This window comes from Indicator indicator, chromosome 12 (assembly GCF_027791375.1).
Source record: "Indicator indicator isolate 239-I01 chromosome 12, UM_Iind_1.1, whole genome shotgun sequence".
In the NCBI taxonomy this organism is placed as follows: Eukaryota; Metazoa; Chordata; class Aves; order Piciformes; family Indicatoridae; genus Indicator; species Indicator indicator.
This window is the reverse complement of record NC_072021.1, coordinates 16,075,120-16,082,456: the sequence shown is the minus strand read 5'-3', so window position 1 is coordinate 16,082,456 and position 7,337 is coordinate 16,075,120. Positions and strand designations below refer to the sequence as shown.

The 7,337-nt window shown below is 38.1% G+C and overlaps 1 protein-coding gene across 1 annotated transcript in view; it reads left to right on the top strand.

Annotated features, from left to right (window-relative positions):
• Window positions 1-6,007: 6,007 nt before the first annotated feature.
• The window catches only part of CYRIB (CYFIP related Rac1 interactor B), a 29,363-nt gene continuing 28,033 nt past the window's right edge, over window positions 6,008-7,337 (top strand). Inside the window, exon 1 of the mRNA XM_054385327.1 lies at window positions 6,008-6,036. The gene's annotated coding sequence lies outside the window, so the exon portion shown is untranslated. The remainder of the gene's footprint in view (window positions 6,037-7,337) is intronic.

Sequence of the window (7,337 nt, the reverse complement as noted above, 5' to 3'; positions counted from 1 at the left end):
GCTGATCTGAAAAGAGTCTCTCTTTTCACCCCTCCTCCTTTTTATAATTTTAGCTGAAAGAGTTACTACAGATCTTTCTATGTAGGTGTGTAGGTGGAGTGCAAGGTGCTCCTAGGCAAGCTGGATGCTTTTTCAAGAGTCTCAGCACTATAGTTACTCTGGCTGCAGCAGAAGTCCCCTGTTCTTGGCAGAAATTGCTGCTTGTTCCAAGGCTCTGTCGTGGAGTCCCACTTGCATAATGTGGCCTCCTGCTTTGTTTATGATTTGCAATTATGAAGGAGTTGCTCATGCTGGCACTTGCTTAGTGGGGCAGTGCTTGGGACCTCAGGAGGAAGAAGTTAAAGTGAAATGCTTAGGTATCCCCTATAACTGGCTCAGCCCTTAAGTTTGTGAGAAGTACGTGATAAAATTTACTGCTGTTGAGTTCCATAGGAAGGGTTTTCAGGCTTTTTAAAAGCTAATCTGTCTTCTTTGAAATAAATCTATTTTCTCAGAGCAGCAGAGATGCTGTCTGTGATACCTCAGTAGCTGTAGCATGATCATCTTGGGTCTGAATTAATCATATAGTTTTGCCTATTGAAACGTGAACGGTGGCTTTAGCTCTCAGCTTTTGATACTGTTGAGGAATTGTAGTTAGAACTCTTTAAAACCAGTAAAAAGATGGTCTAGATGGTAAGCTACTGTCTTTTGTGGTTGTTTTCTTTTCATGATGTAAGTTCTTCTGTTCATATGACCTCCTGAGGAAAGTGATTTATCACGACCATAAAAATCTAGATTGTAAGAAAGAAGAACTCCTCTGTTTAAGTTCTGCTGAATAGTGCAATGGGTCTTGGAGTTGCTCAGAGCTGATTGTACAATACTAATAATGTTGAATGGGAAACCTGTTCTTGTCTTACTATTTTTATTCTGCAAGTGGGTGAGTATTGCTGCAAACTTCCTGGGACAGGGTATGTTCAATCTCTTTTTTTCCTCTTGAAAGTCCTTATTTGTCTTCTGGTTGCTCAACATTTATTATTCTCCCTTGCTTTGACAAGTGAAGAATTTGTATTTTAAAATACTTAAATGTAACTTCCTGACTTGGTTAAAAAAATCCCTTGTACTTGGTCTAGAACTTGCAGCTTTTTGGCGTTGTTTTTTTCCTCCTGTGTAAAGCTTTGTCAAGATGCGAAAGGCGCAATTATGATCGTTCATTACAATTTCCACTGTGCCAAAGTAATGGTTTGCTATGGAAAATTATCTGCAAGTGGATGAAATACCAATTTTCGTCTCGAATATCAGTCTTGTATGTGTGTGTGTATCTTCTCACACCATAGAAGGGCCTCAATTATCTGTAGTTTTTCCTCTTAAAAAAAAGAAAGAAAAAGTGTATAATTATAACTTCATCCTCTTTGTTAATCCATAGTGCAGCATGTAAAGTTCCTCAAAATATTTCTTCAATGTAAACCTCATGGCTGTTTCCTACATTTCTTTTGCAGCCATCTTCACACCGAGCTTTGGAGAAACTGAGACAGTGCTAGTTATTAGTTATGTTCCTACACAGACCTGAGAGTGCCATTAGATGCTTGGATGAGCAGTAGCAAGAGTTGCATGCAAGTACAGCTGTGTAGAATGTGAGTTATATTAGCATAAATGCATTTCAGTCTATGAATAAAGGACAGGCAGCATCATGTGCTTTTGATGGGTGCACAGCACAGGTTGAGAACTGCCAGGGAAGTTTGCATGTCAGATCATTGTTTCTGTTTTAACTATGAACCTAAAACATTGGTTTGAGTGTAGCAAGTTATATGGGATACTATGAGATGGAAAGGGTTAATGTAATACATAGACATACAATTTAGCTTCAGAAGGATAAGTGAAGATGGAGAACAAAGATTTGAGCAGAAGCTTTCTACAGCCAGGAGTAAAAGGCAGTTTTACAGCAGGCAGAAGTGATAGAGTACCTTTACATAGACTAAATCTGATGTTCAATTGCCATACAGATACAGAGGAATCTTCTTTCAGAGTCATTGATGTTAACATTGCAGTTCACATCCAGTTAGCATTAAACCATAGATAAATCTTCAGATCCTCTGAAACTTTGCTTGAAACTTGATCTTAGCTATGATTTATTTGTTATAGCTTAGCATCTGTTATTGTTACTAAAGTAAAAATCAATTTTTATTGCTAAACATTTGTTAGTGTCTTTATTGTAGTGCCCACAAGATGTGGGATATATTTTAGTTGTGGCTTTGGACTGAGGTTGGGGTTTGTTTTATGTGTGCTTCTATGAGTAACTACTTTTTGGAGTGATTTCCTCAAACTTCGTTTCAACTCTGTAACTGAAGCAAGAGAGCAAGAGTGTCTAAAAATTGCCAGAACAATGCAATCTTGAAGTACATCCTCTTCCATTCAGCAATATCCAAAGGATGGTGAGGCTTCATGGACTTGGAACATCTGTGCCATAGTCTGTCTCTTGCTCACAAGGAGTTCAACTTGGTGATGCTTACCAAGGAAGATCCTAGTGCAAACGTGCAAGCTTGAACTTCAAACAAGCAATTTAAACATTTTCACTGTTTATAGATTGTGTTTTGAAGACACCTACTGAAGCCTGAGTGCTGATACCTCACACGGAGTACATGAATCTTTTGCAAACTTTCTTCAATTAATGTTGAAAGCTTTATGAAGCTCTCCAAAGTTCCTTAATGAGTTGAAGTACCAGTTGAGTACAAAAAGTAATTTAGATTATTTTTGCAAAGCTGTTGATTTTTTTTTTTCCCCCTTGCTGCTCAGTGTTTTCAGTTCTTAATAGGCAGAGGAACCTGAGTGTTGGAAAGCCTGCAAAGTCACCATTCTTGTAGCAAATCTTGACTGATAGCTGCTGACAAGTTTATGCTTGTGTGTAGAGGCTTCCTAATTAGCTCCGTTGGGGTTGGACAGAAAACATTTGTTTCATACTGGAAGTTAATGGTTAGCTTTTCTCTTCTAAAATCTGTTTTCATGTACTGCTGAGTTAAGCAGCATCAGTTCCATATGAGGTGGATGCCCAAAACACAGCTTATTCAGTGGTTAGCCAGTTACTTATTTTTTTCAAGTTCTGTTATCCACAATGATGCCAAATTTACTTAGCGCGTCTTTTATATTTGGGTGCTATTTGGCTTAGCAACTGCAGGCTTTTCCTCTGACAGATGGAATGATACTTGCTTCTGTTTTCTTCTGAAAATAAGTAGCTACCGTTTAGGTGATTGACTGTCCCTCTCTTGTGGCTGTAGATGTTTTTCCACATTTGCTGTTGTGACAGTTCTTTGAAATCCTGTTGTAGTTGGCCAGAGATGTTAGCATATGCTTTGGCCGTTTGCTGCTGCGGTGAAGTTAGGCTGCAAGTCAAGAGAGGGTGTGTGTGTAACAGAGATTCCTAGGATGGGATGCATTAGTCTTTCTGCTGTTTGACACCATAAAAATGGTATAACAAAAAAACCCCAACAAACAGAAAACACCAAAAGCCTAAACAAAATATGCAAGCTGTTAACCCATTGTATAACCCATTCCTGCCCAGAGCCACTTCTCTTTGTAATGTAACATTAAACATTTGGCTGCCTCAGAATCACAAAAGTGCTTGGTTCTGTATTATTTAATTTTCTCTACATATAAACTCATATAGTATGCATGTCTAATCTTGTGCATGTTGGTATTCTTTGTATGTTAATCTGCAGATCCAAACCTTGAGAATCAGTCAGAAGAAAGTTCAGTACCAAAGTAATGCACTGACAAGCTGATAGTAGGTGATTGTTCATTTAGATATGCTTGTGGCTGAATTAAGTTGCATCTGGAAGTGCAAAAATTGTGCAAAGAATCCTTCCCATTGTTAATTTCACATCTGGCCGTTTTTAATTGATGTTCTCCGATTATTCCGCACTGACTGCTAGAGATACACAAATCAATTTCTTATCTGTTCAGGCAGTGCTTTATTATATTGCATAGTGCTAACCTCTAAATTTAAAATACTCTGATGTAAAGCCATGCTGTGCAAAAATCAAATATCTATCAGCCTGCCAGTAATAAACCAAGCTGATAGCATCACATGTGCTCTGTCTGATCTGTTTTGCATGAAGGCACTCTCATTGGTACAGAAAAGAATCCAGTTAATGGATTCCTGTGGTAGCATCTCTTTGCCTGTTATTGATGGTAGTCCAACTGACCCATAATTCTCAGCTTCCCTGATTGCTTCCCTTTTGCCTAATGGCTGTATGAGGCCTCTTCTCATGCCTTCATTGGCACAAAAATCCTGAAAGACTTCGTATATAATTAATTTTTAGTCATTCGTTGAAGCCTTTCAGGACAAACTACTTGAACATCAGCACGCTTTTCTTGCGGGTGGTAAGTGCTTGTGATTCTAAGTGTAGTATTCTGTCCAGATGGATGTAAGGAGTTAAGCAGGTTTTTTCTGTAAGAATTTTATCAGTTGGAAATTTAGGTATTTCTGCTTAGTAATGAAACACTGCAGTTGGAAAACATTTTTTAGAAGTTGCTGGTGTTGCTGCTGTAGTGGTCTTTTTACCTTTAACTTTCACATTAATTTCTATAGTCTGGTCGTTCTAACAAATTTGAACTTCTTTTTTTTTTCTTTGTAGCTTGAATTCAGGTTGGACTCTGAACCAAAATCATCTTAACCAGAGCTCTTGATGACCCGCTTCTCCCCCACAACCCCCGCTCTTTTTAAGTAGAATTTTTTGCATTCTTAAAAATCAAATAGGACAAAATACTTTGTTTCACATTTTTTCAGGAAATTAGCATTTTGAAGTAGAGTTTGGTATGGCTTTGATTTTAGTTTCTCTATTTACAGCATCACTTATGTTTTCTCCTGATGTGCAGGGCATCAGTGCTTTCCTGTCAGCGTTTGATTTTTGTTGCTTTGTCTTAAAGTATGAATTGAGCAGTCCACAGTCTTGAGGAGGGAGGAAAAAACCCCACAAACCCACCCATGTTTAGAATACACATAGTGAGAGTGGGTCTGTTTTAGGGAAGCTGTGGCACCTTTTGCGAATACAGTGATGTCTTTTGTTGTCCTAAAGGACTAACTGATACTTAATACAGAGAAAGTGTGGGAAGCTAAAGTCAGCTGGCAAAGGAAAAAGCCTATGCTACTCAAGCCCTAGTCAAGGAGGGGAGCCTCTCTGAGAGAGATTCATATATTGGAAAGGATGGAGAAATAAATTTCTACAGTTAGAAATGTCTGATAGTTGTCTTTTTGCTTATGTTCAGGTCATCATTGGGCTGTGAAGGGTCATTCTCAACTAGGGCCTCCACTCTGCTTCTTGCTTACAGTACTGTAGACTTTCAGAGCCTTCCCTAGCTAATGTTAATTCCTATGAAGCTTAACAAGATACTGTAGTACTCGATATTTTCTTCTAACTATTAGCACAATTATTTCATGAGCCTTACGATCATGGTTAGTAGCGCGTATGGCAGACTAAAACTGTCCAAGAATGCTGGTTTCCTTTCTTAAGTGAATGGTTTTCATTGGTGACTTTTGAAAATGCTTTCTCTGTAGGTCAGCATGCTAGCCATGATGATTTTCAAGAGCTGATTTGTGTTATTAAGAATTTTGTGTAATTCTCTCTCTTTTCAAAGCAAAGTGAAATACAAGTGCAATAAGTTGGCACACTGGTATTTAACTGCAGCTTTGACTCTTTAGTAATTAAATTTGTTGTGACATATATATTCTTAATGGATTATCTAACACTAGCACACCATTTTTCCCCTAGAAACACATTGTTGTCAAGTACCTGTTTCCTATTTATTTATACATCTAAAGGACAAACCAGAGGTCTGCATTCTGTTAATATTTTTCCAGACTCACAGTGGCATATAGATCTGGAACTGTTCATAAAGCAGATCGAGAAAAGCAGTACAACATCTGGAACAAATGCATGTTTGCTTTTACAAGGTTGTGTAGCATTACATTTAAGACTTCTAATGCAAAAGAATGAATTTTCATAATCTCTTTTTTTCTTTTAAAACAGACTGGAGGCCAAGAACAGAGTGCAGCACTGGCTGTAGGTAAGAACTGAAAGTTAACCCACTTGAAAACTATCCTGACATGTAAGCAGCAAGGACCACTATATGTTAAAGGACAGAAAATGAGGCTGAGCTGAGTATTAGCAGTTTTCAGGAACTCATTTCCCCTCATTTGCTTCTGTAACTCTTGAAATTTGTAGCATTTGCTAGGCTGAGCTATAACCTAATCTGTGTCTTTCTGGTTAAAGATGCCAAATCAAGTTTCAAGTGTTTATTTTTTTCACTTGCACAATACCTCACCACAAAGCCTGGTAATGACTTTGAAAACTCTTCCCTGCAGCATTGTGAAGAATTCCCATTGTCTCAATAAAGGCATTTTTACTGTACACACACTATAGTAGTTTGCCCATATTTATTCTGGAAGATTGTGAACGAAGAGATAATGTTTTGGTGTTTTTTCTTTCCCAGTCTCTTTAGTAAAGTTATTGTGTAATTTCAAATATTTTCTAAACTATGTGCTTTATGCCAGAAACCAGTACTCTGTACCACCTTCTTTGACTGAAGTGGAGGCATGTGCTCATGTGAAGATTTTAGCTTTGAAGTCTATAACCTACTACTTGTTATGTAAGCTATTCCATAGAGTGTGTTACACATCATGTTAATTGTGCTCTGCCAGCATAGCTAACTGTGTTCTGTCAGATTGTGAAGGTAATGCTGCCAAACATGAGGTAGGGTTTATTTTTATTCTCCCTGATTGACTGTCAGTAAGCTCTTTGAATTCTGGGGAGCCGATTGGACTGGTTTGTCATCAGTTTTGTTGACAACAGCAGAAACCATTTCCAAGTGCTATGTGCAAAACTTTGAACGCTCCATTCAGGCATGAAGGATATATGGTATTAAGACTGTGTTATTGAAGTAATTGCCCCTTATTTGAGTGCATTATTGATGTACTAAGATACATTCTTTTTCACAGAATCACTGGCTTTGAGTTTTGTATCACATTTTTGTCATTCTCAGGAGAGCTTATGACAGTGCTGGGTCAGACCAACAGTCCTTCCTTCTTGTCTCTCTTGGGTTATAGAATGAGTCTAGGAACTAGGCAAGTGTACAGCAGTATTTTCCAGATCCACAATAAGCTAATGGAAAAGCATGCAGTGGCAGCAGTAGTAGTACCATTTTCATTTGGTAGCCTTTTACTTCCACAATCATGGATAAAATGTATTGGCAAAGCTGCAGTTAGAACTAGTGTAAACTTTTCTTTGCAGCATGGTGTGCATTTCCAAGAGATATGTTGTAAGAGCTGCTGAGTCAGGCAGTGGGCCCTTTTAGCCAAATACAGTCTC